Source organism: Moschus berezovskii, chromosome 7, assembly GCF_049115385.1.
Source record: "Moschus berezovskii isolate FMDL1 chromosome 7, NW_MosBer_1.0, whole genome shotgun sequence".
NCBI lineage: Eukaryota > Metazoa > Chordata > Mammalia > Artiodactyla > Moschidae > Moschus > Moschus berezovskii.
The window spans coordinates 65,947,663-65,957,342 of record NC_142466.1 but is presented as its reverse complement, the minus strand read 5'-3'; positions in this window follow the sequence as shown (position 1 = coordinate 65,957,342).

Genomic DNA, 9,680 nt, shown 5'->3' with positions numbered 1-9,680 from the left:
TCTGGGCCTCATATTCACAAAAATATCAAATTTTGACTTTTGACTTAATTAGCAAATAATGCTAGATTTAGCAATAGAATTAAACTATTTTTTATAAACTTGATAGATTTTTTTTTTCCTTATTGTACTTGGAGCCCCAGAGATAGAAGAGACCTTGTGCCTTCTTTCACTCATATTTTCAGGAGATATCCTTCCAAACTACATGGTTTTATCTATCCCCTATCCACCCAATAGCCCCTTGACTCACCCAATGGTATTTTTTCCCTCTTCATTGTACCTAAAGAAATTGTTAAAGAAAAGGCCAGGGCAAGAAATAGTGCATTGACAGCTAATGAGGAGGATTTAAAAAAATTTTTTTTGAAAAGTGCTTCTTGGTTCTAACCCTTCGTCACAAAGGACAGTGGTGAAGATCAAATGGGGGTGGTGCCCTTGAAGCATTCTGTACTCCATAAAGCATCACACAGACATAAGGGATTATCGCATATTGTTATAAATATTTTGAAGGAAATGAATGTCCAGGTTGGCAATGTTCTTCCCTCCAAAGCTTGCTTGCTGTTGTAGAGACACAATCTTTACTCATTACACTAAGTTAGCACCCTGTGCTGTGACTTTTCTTGCATCCTCTAGGAATGCCATATTTTAAAACTACCATTATACCATGTCATGTAGCTGCAGACCCCTGGCTGTCTCCCTTTCTCTACCTGGAAGGTTAATCAAATGTAAGCATTTCCTCATTCTGTAGCAGGCATCCTGGGGGCATACAATTTGGGATTAGTGACTGACCCTGCTGTTCATTCTGGCAGCACACACTCCAGATTGCATTCTCCTTTTAATAAGCAGAGCCAGTAGGAGAAAAGGCAAGAGTCATTAACTAAAAGTTAGCTGAGGATTGAAACACAGCAGCCTCTGCTTCTAAGAATCTCTTCTTAAAAGAAGCCTTTTGTCCCCCAGCAACCACATAACAGCATCTTTAAGGATTTCATGATAATTTGTCTTGACCTTTAGCAAAATGCAATCGTATACAATAGTTGGTCACTTATTTTCTTGGTTGCTTATCTGTTATTATATTTCTGGCATTGTTTAAGAGAATGAACTTAGGAGAGTGAGAACAGCTTACGCAATAAGCTTTTTTATGGAGTACCATGACATACTCAGAATGTAAAGGAGTAAGCGTAACAGCCTAGCAGGCAGCTGTCAGCGATTCACATCTGAAACCTTCCTCATTGGGCTTCAGATACAACTGAAAAGTATTCCAGTGAGAGTTCCCTTTACTTCCCTTTATTCCATTCCTGGCTTTCTTGCCCAGTGCCACAGGTCAGCATTCCCCTCCTTGCAGTCTTGGGTTCTGGATTGCTTAATCTTGCTGTGTCAAGGTTGAGTGACTAGAGTTTATTTTTAAGCTTTACTCCATAGCTATTAAGGTATTATTTTTCTACTTTATTTTGTTTGCAAGTTGATTTTGATTCATCAGTGATTAATCAAAAGACATTAATGTGGGCATATTATTTTATGAACAGTGAAAGCTAAAGAAAATAATTGTGAAGATTTAATTTAATCATGGACAACAGCGAGAGACACATTCTCATCTCAGGGGCAAGTGGGTGGGGTATGAAGGGTAAGGCTGCCGTGTAAGCTTGTGTAATTTGCGGACTGACCTACTTCAGGGCATCCTTTGCAGCTGGGCAGTGAACTGTCTGCAGAGATGTACAAGGGTAGTGAGTCTACATCGTTGTTTGGTGGTAAAGAAGCACATAAAAATAAACCCTTGGGCTACCTGCTCTCATATGGCCTAACACCTTTTCATCATATGTAAAGACTACTATGATCTATGATAACATATTATGGCAGTAAGGTGATTGGAAAATTATCACTTTGAAGAATGTGCTTTAAGGTAGTACGGTTGGCAGAATCTCCAAAGATGCTTACACCTTAAAACTTGGAACCTCTGAGTGTTATTTCACATAGGAAATGTGACTAAGTTAAGACTTCTAGATGGGAGGATTTGGCTGGATTATCTAGATCTTGGTGGGCCTAATTTAATTACATTCATTATTAAAAGCAGAGAACTTCCCCCAGCTGTGGTCAGAGATAGGTGATGACAGAGATGAGTCAAAGAGACACCAATATTGCCGACTTTGGAGATGGAGGAAAGGGCCTTGAGCCAAAGGATGCAGGTAGCCTCCAGGAATTGGAAATGGCAAGGAAAGAAATTCTCCCCTAAAACCTCCAGAAGGAGTGTAGCCCTGCTAATGTCCCTTGTCAGACTTTCAATCACAGAACTGTAAGACAATTAATATGTGTTGTTTTAAGCCACTGGTTTTGTGGCCACTTGTAACAGCAGCAATAGGGAGCTGATGCAAATAGCCATCCCTCCCTCTTATTCTGCCCTCTGTTCCTCTCCCAGCCCTCCACATGCTTCTGTCAATGATTAACTTCATTTACATGTCTGGAACAAGAGAGAGAATGGTTTAGAGAGGATCAGGAAACTCTAGGGGCCAGAGAGTAAATTCTGCCATTGTAGCTGGAAAGCAGCCCTAGATATTACATGAATAAATGAGTGTAGTTGTATTCTAATAACACTTGATTACAAACACAGGGGGTTCACCAAGAAGCAGTAAACAGTTTGCCAAGCCTTGGTTTAGAGGCATACAAATAAAAAGGTGGTCCTCAGGCCTTCAGCATCCCCTGGTAGTTTGCCAGAAATGGACAATCTCAGGGCCTGCTCTAGGCCTACTGAATCAGAATCTGCATTTTAACCTGATCTACACAGGCTGCATACACACATTCAAGCTTAAGCATTGCTTTAGAAGCTCTAGTGTTCTAGGGATGATGCAAAATTATCAGACCCAATATTATGATTAACATCATGTTGCCAGCTGCAGAGCATCACTGGGGTAAGAAAGGCAGATGTAAGACTTAAAACAAAACAAAAAAAAAATTGCATGGGTGTTTATTATGCATCTAATATGTGTGGGGACTTTCAGATGTTATTCTGTTTAATCTTCATAGTAACTCTTCATGTCATTTTCCCTAATTGTTATAGAAGAGAAAACTGAAGCTTTCCCCATGGTCTCTAATGAGTGTAAGCAGAGACTCAATACTCAGTGGCTTGGACTCTAAAACTCAAGTTTTTTCTACCACACCATACTGAAGTGCCTGTTTTCCAGACCTGTTTAATATAACCTGCAACAAAAGTAAGTTTTCCTGTTTAATATAACCTGCAACAAAAGTAATTTTTGGATTTAAAAGTTCCTTGAGATCTAGCCAAAAATTATATCACTGGAACTTTAGATGAATATAGTGCACTTCATCCTAAATTTTTATTAAAAAATTTTCAAGATAATATATATTTTTTCAGTTCTCATCATGAACTGAGAGACTCTTGGGTTACATTCTGTTGGAGAGACTTGACCACTTAATTAGCATTGGCAAAGCAGAGACTCTTGTGGCCTATGCTTTTGAGGTTAACTATAATAGTTGTTACTTTTGATTTATAAAACATTCCCTTAGTTGAACTTCTGGGCACAGTTACCAAATGGATATGCAGTTAATTAATTCTCAGCCACTTCAGTCTCAGCTCTGTACCTCTCCAGCCAGCCTCTTCACATCCATCAAAGGATTGTCTGATGAAACAGATGGCCTTAGCACAGGGCCCTGAAGGACAACTTTGGGGAAAAAGAGTAGGAGGGGGGAGATTTCTAAACTACACACTTCCTAATGAAACACTAGAAACAGTATGATCTTTAGATATAAATTCCATAAATACAGGCACTTCTGGTTCTTCAAAGCTGCAGGGACAATAAGCAAAAGATGATAGCAAGTGTGCCTAGGATATAGAAACTAAGTTACACTCAAGCAGAAAAAGGGAAACCACATCTGAGTTTTATGAGGACTATAAAGCCTGGATTCTCACATAAAATGAAGGACTTTTGCAGCTTTCACTGCTCTGGAGGACTCTTCTTTCTGGCTGATGCTGCAAGTTGGAAAATCCTAAGTGGCCAGCAGTGCAGTTTCCACTTCTAGCAAAAGGGATTCTCATAACAGCAAATTCAAGAATCACTCTTGTCTCAGGGTGCAGGACTCTACCTACTCATTGTCATTAATGTCTCCCATGGTCACCTAATTCTTCAGTAACTGGAGGACTTTCAGAATTGAACCACCTCAAGCTCCTTGCTCTGGCCTTTCTCTTTTCTAGATTCAGGGGGCACCTCCCACTTTGCCAAAGCAAACTGGAGCTTCTTTATTCAGCGGATTGTTATTTTTTGTTAAAGAGCAAGCTCACTGAGGACCAGGACTTTGGAATGCAAATTCTGGTCTCTAGATGGCAGTCTAGACCTGCTAAATTTGACTACTCCCCAATCCTGGGTGAATTGCTGAAGCCACAGTTAAAAATAAAACCTGACCATGGAAAATCTATGGAGATGGCATAATAAGACTCAGATGTTAATTTCTGGTTGATGGCAAATAAATGGTTGGGTTTGAGTACTGGGTTGGAAAAAAGTGTGTCTACAAACATGCTAAAGATGCTGTTTGGCAGTCCTGTTTTGACTGCAAATTTCAAAAGTGATAAATATGGGCAGCTCTACGATGGAATGAGCAGCTTAAATACAGAGAAATGTCTGAAATAGTGTGCTACTCCAGAAAGTCAAGAAGTTGGCCATCACCAAATTAATTAGATCTCTTTGCACAATATCTATTTATATAGATATACTTTTAGTCAATAAAATCTGAAATAGCTAGTTTGATCAAGAACATTCTCAATTTCTTGAAAAAATTCAGCAAGAAGGGATGGCTGTTGGTAACAGTCATGAATAAAACTTGTGATTGATTTCAAATAGTTACTGACCTTATGTAGATGAAACTGAGTTCACCATTGAGTTCAACCTGGGGTTGGCCTAGCATTTTGATCTGGAAGAGGCCTTAGGGGTCATTTATATTGAACCTTCTTACTCTACTGACAACCAAAACTTAGATACCATCCAAGGTCCAAAGACATGGGGTTGAACTGGTTTCCATGTAACTCCAAGTGGAGATTTGGTTTTATGTGCTCAGTTTATTTCCAGTCTTATGTTAATATTATGTGTCAAAATAGCTTTCTCTTGAGTGCAAATTGTAATAGGGTATCCAAACACTATTTTCATTTATTCATTTAAAATATGCTTTTGAGATTTTAAAGATACAGGTGTAAGTACTCTGTGTTTGCAAGAGGTCTGATACAAGTTGTGTGGTGCAATTCTTTAGAAAAGGCAGTAGAACATGAAGACTGGAAAGCGCTGGATAATTTTACTGTGGGATGCTGGACTAGCTCTCCTTGTCTCAATATTGTCACTTGTGAAATAGTAGTAATAAGGTCATTACTGCCTACTTTATAAGATTGTTGTAAGGGTCAAAATAATATGTAAGGGAAGTAAATACATTTTGTAGAGAGCCGTACAAAGAGTATAAATATTGACATCCAAAATAAAGTTTTTGAACCACAAAATAAAGCATAGTAAAAATCATATAGAATTTTTTTCTTTATAAAACTTGGCTAAGTGAAAGAAACCAGAAACAAAAGGTCACATATTGTATTATTCCAATTAGAAGAAATATCCAGAATAGGTAAATGTGTAGAGACAGAAAACAGATTGGTGGTTGCCAGGGGCTGGGAGAAGAGGGAGATGGGGAATGACTGCTTAATGGGTATGGACTTTCTCTTTGGGGTGATAAAAAATGTTTGGGAGCTACATAAAAATGTTGGTTATTGAACATTGTGAATGTACTAAATGCCCTTAAGTTGTTCACTATAAAATAATTAATTTTATTTATGAGAATTGAATAAAAAAGACTTGGTGTGTGGAATGGTTTGGGGCTGGGCAAAGGGATTGTGTCAGGAGTGTTTGTCCAGACAATTTAGTAAATGAAATCTCAGACTAACAGGCTCCTTTAAAAAAGCATGTTTGTAATGTTTACTTTCAGTTGCTGTTACTGTTTGACTATCTCCATGAAACCAAGTCCAACAAATTCTGTCCACGGTCCACACAGTGTTATTGAGTAGTTTCCAATGATAACATGTCCCGTGAGCTCCACAGATGTTTAGACAAATGCCCTTTGGCCTCTGGAGTCCTCTGATCCTACTGCGCAGTTGCTATGAGGGCTACAGGAGACAAGATTTGGGGAGGAAAGGATGGTTTCATTAGTTCTCTTTGACCCACTCTTGACAACTCACCACTGCTAGAAATTACTGTTTTGCTTGAAATGGTTCCAGGTGCTGACTTTTTACCCCCATAGTTAGCAAATCTTGACTTCTGTGTGTTTAACTTTCCTCAGTGGACCTCTACTCTGAGCTTCAAAGAGAACTGCTGTTTCATGGTATCAATTTTCTCACTGTAGGACATTGCTTTCTGATCTTTGCAAGGGCCCTGATTCTATTCCAAACATATGGGGTATTTTCAAAGGCTGTCAGTTAATATCAAGAGGATTTTTTGCCTTCATTTACACTACAAATATTAAATGATTAGTCAATTTATCAACATGTTTCTATTCTTGCATGATGGAGTGTTACATACATGATTTGTGGCCCAAAATTTCAAGGAATGACTTATCTAATAATTTTATGAATCACTTGTTATTCCGGGGGAGAAAGCTAAATAATAAAAAAAAAAAAAAAACAGAAGCTTATATTAGATATAGAATCAGATAATCTGAACACTGAAATAGACTTTTTTATATATTTGTCCAACTAATAACATTACCTTTGAACATAACTCAACAAGTTCCCACCAGATTGCTGTCTGCCTTAAGTTTGAGAGGAAGTATTAGAACATCAGAAAATTCTTCCCTATATTGAGTCAAATTTTATCACCTTGCAACTTCTATTACTACTCTTGGGTGTATCACTTGGAGACATTACATTCGTGCTTAGTCGCTCAGTCGTGTCAAACTCATTGTGAACCCCTGGACAGTAGTAGCCTGCCAGGCTCCTCTGTCCATGGGATCTCCTAGATAAGAATACTGGAGTGGGTTGCCATTTCCTTCTTCAGGGGATCTTCCTCTACAGACTTGTGTTTACTCATGTCTCTATAAGAATTTGGTACCCAGAACCAAGTACAATATATCAGCTATCTAAAGTTTACACAGGAGAGACTGTAATAATGAACAACTTCTAAACAATAGGCATGTATGAATGAACCAAGTGAGTATTCATGTTTAAACGAATTTTAGATGCCTCAATCTTCGTATTGGTTATTTAGGGGGTTTAATTATAGAATGCAACTGGCAAGGTTGAAGTTTAAGAGATTTAGAGATATTTTAATAATAACAATCTACAACTGGAAAGAATATCAGGAGAGAGGACAAAAGGATTTATATTAACTGTATCCATGCACTGAACCAGCCAATGTGGTTGGTATTTTGCACATTTTTTTAAGATTTACTTGTCCTTCACACTTGAGCTCAAAGAGCACTTCCTCTGTGAAGCCTTCTCTGATTCCTCCTTCCTATGTTTCATAATGTCTCTATAGACCTCTTTTGGGGAACTGATCACTTCATGTATAATTAACCTTTACCTGCCCACTTTCTCCACCTGACTGCAGGTTCCTTTATAACACCTGGTGTCTAACTTGACTTTCATATGTGTTGTATGAATTAATGAATGTTAGTCTTTCATTAGTACATCCCAAGTGACTATAAATTAAGAGGATAGATCACATTATCAAATGGAATTCCCTCAGCAAAGCCTTAGAGGATCACAACTTTAAAATTTGTGGTTTCACTCACATATTGATTTAATGCTCTCATTAAAATCATGAAATATTTTATTTGATAATCTAAAGATAATTTATCCAAAATGATTTTAACTTCTCTTTTAAAAAGCTGCTGCTGCTGCTGCTGCTAAGTCACTTCAGTCGTGTCCGACTCTGTGTGACCCCATAGATGGAAGCCCACCAGGCTCCCCCGTCCCTGGGATTCTCCAGGCAAGAACACTGGAGTGGGTTGCCATTTCCTTCTCCAATGTGTGAAAGTGAAAAGTGAAAGTGAAGTCGCTCAGTCGTGTCCGACCCTTAGCGACCCCACGGACTGCAGCCTACCAGGCTCCTCCATCCATGGGATTTTCTAGGCAATAGTACTGGAGTGGCTTGCCATTGCCTTCTCCGTTTAAAAAGCTAATGATTGTTTATGTCTTCACTTAGTTAAATTGTTATGTCTTTATTTAGTTCATAATTTGGCTCCACATATATATTGTATATTTTTCTCTCTTTGTGCAAGCACTTAATGATAGTAAAGAACAAAATTTATAAAGTTCAGCCACTTTCACACAAGTCAGAACGGGCATTATCAAAAAACTACAAACAATAAATACTGGAGAGGGCGTGGAAAAAAGGAAACCCTCATACACTGGTGGTGGTAATTTAAATTGGTACAGTTACTATAGAGAACAGCATAGAGGTCCCTCAAAAAACTAAAAATAGAATTACCATATGACCCAACAATCCCACTCCTGGGCATGTACCCAGAGAAAACCATAATTCAAAAAGATACATGCACCCCAATGTTCATTACAGCACTATTTACAATAGCCAGGACATGGAAGCAACTTAAATGTCCGTCAACAGAGGAATGGATAATGATATATGTGGTGATATATACAATGCAATATATGCAATGGAATATACAATATTCTATTGTATATACAATGGAATATTACTCTGCCATAAAAAGGAATGAAATAGTGCCATTTGCAGAGATGTGGATGGACCTGGAGGCTGTCATACAGAGTGAAGTAACCCAGAAAGACAAAAACAAATATCATAGATTAACACTTACATGTGGAATCTAGAAAAAATGGTACAGACAAACTTATTTGCAAAGCAGAAATAATGACACAGATTGAAGGCAGTAGGAGAAGGGGATGACAGAGGATGAGACGGTTGGATGGCATCACTGACTCAATGGACATGAGTTTGAGTAAACTCCGGGAGTTGGTGATGGGCAGGGAGGCCTGTTGTGCTGTAGTCCATGGGGTCACAGAGTCAGACATGACTGAACAACTGAACTGAATTGAACTGAGGGAACATTTATGGATACAAAGAAGGAAAGGGACAGTGGGATGCTTTGGGATATTGGGATTGACATATAGACCCTACTGATACTATGAATAAAATAGATAACTAATGAGAACAGACTGTACAGCACAGGAAACTCTACTCAGTGCTCTGTGGTGTCCTAAATGGCAAGGAAATATAAAAATGAGGGGATACATATATATATACAAACACAACATTGTAAATTAACTGTACTCCAATAAAAACTAATGAAAAAAAAGTTTAGCCATTTTGTAATAGAATGTTTTACACAGAAAAGAACAACTGTATGTATATATTCAAATTAGCACATTCTTTTTTGTAAAATGATTGGCTGCCATTATGTATCTATCATTATAGTATTTATGGATGGAAAATAGCTAATTGGTTGAAATCACAGGTCTTGAAAAATATACAAACAAACCTAAACACATGTGTTCTGTTAGGTGAAAATCTTCCCATCCTATTAAGAGTACAGTTTTTTCAGTTTTGTGAGAAGCTGACTTTCCTGTTTGGGAAACACATAGTTTCTATTTAAAGTCTTCCCCCAATTGTGTACAGATCTTTATAGTAAAAACTGGGTACCTGCTAATCATACAATTGCCTCTACATGGATGA